Here is a 1149-nt window from a genome sequence, read left to right on the forward strand (position 1 = left end):
ATGGCAATCCACTGCCACAGGGACTGCAGCCTACGCCGTCGCCGGCGACTCATGGCAGCCCAGCTCCAGGTTGAGCTGTTGTTCAGCATCTCAGCTGCGGAGGGCAGTGTCACTGGCCCTCATATGTGGGATCCGAACCGGGGCCCTCTGGCGTCCCAAGCGAGTTCTTAACCATCACGCCACTCGGCCGGCCCAGGGTTTGTTCCTCTTGATCTTTCTCTATCTACTGCTGATGACAAGGACTGCTACAAAGACACATTCCTGTGATTTTCCTGGAAATTTTGCAATTGCAGAACGTCTATATTTATATACACGGTACAATGAATTATTCTGGTTTTGGTTAGATTGAAAGACAAGTTGTGGCTAGTATTAAGTAGGAAGATTAAGTAGCAAAGAGAAATTCTACCCAACCACCCAGGAGCATACCAGTTTACTCCTTATGTAGAAATAGAAAGCTCACTGTAATTTTGGATCTGTACTCCAGGCAATCCCGAACTAAAATATTCCCTTTATTAAATTTCAGTCCCTGGGCCAGCCAAGTGGCTCAGTTTGTTAAGAGCGTGAGCTCTGAGCAACAAGATCACTGGTTTGATTCCCACACGGGCCAGTGAGCTGCACCCGAGCTGAGCTGCCGCTGAGCTGCCAACAGGTAGCAGGATGGCTCACATGGTGAGAGCAGGTGCTCCTAAGAACAAGGTTGCCGGTTCAACTCCCGTATGGGATGGTGGGCTATGCCCACCTGCAACTAAGATTGAACATGGCACCTTGAGCTGAGGGGTCGCGAGCTGCTGACGACGGGCGGCCGGATGGCGACTGGACTTGGAGCTGAGTTAGCTGCGCCCTCCACAACTAAGACTGAAGGACAACAACTTGTCTGTTCCCCTTCCCCAATTCTCCAACACTATTCCCCTCCCCCAATTCCCCAATAAAATCTTAAAAGAAAAATTTCAGTCCCTTTCATTCCCCCTTCACCACAGAGTTACTGCACACCACACCTTTATTTAGCTCCATAAAAGGTACCACGTACTGGGGCCCCAAATATGTAGCAAACAAGGTACCTACCCTCAAAGTTTTTTTTTTTTTTAATTGTTAGTTTCAGGTATACAGAACAATGCAATAGTTATCCTTTTCACCCTCATAAAGTAACAA

The 1149-nt window shown here is 48.2% G+C and overlaps 1 protein-coding gene across 6 annotated transcripts in view; it reads right to left on the minus strand.

The window, feature by feature from the left end:
• Positions 1 to 1149, minus strand: part of RPS6KA3 (ribosomal protein S6 kinase A3) — a 111182-nt gene that overhangs the window by 17934 nt on the left and 92099 nt on the right. The window lies entirely within an intron of this gene.

This window comes from Hipposideros armiger, unplaced genomic scaffold (genome assembly GCF_001890085.2).
Source record: "Hipposideros armiger isolate ML-2016 unplaced genomic scaffold, ASM189008v1 scaffold_13, whole genome shotgun sequence".
Lineage (NCBI taxonomy): Eukaryota > Metazoa > Chordata > Mammalia > Chiroptera > Hipposideridae > Hipposideros > Hipposideros armiger.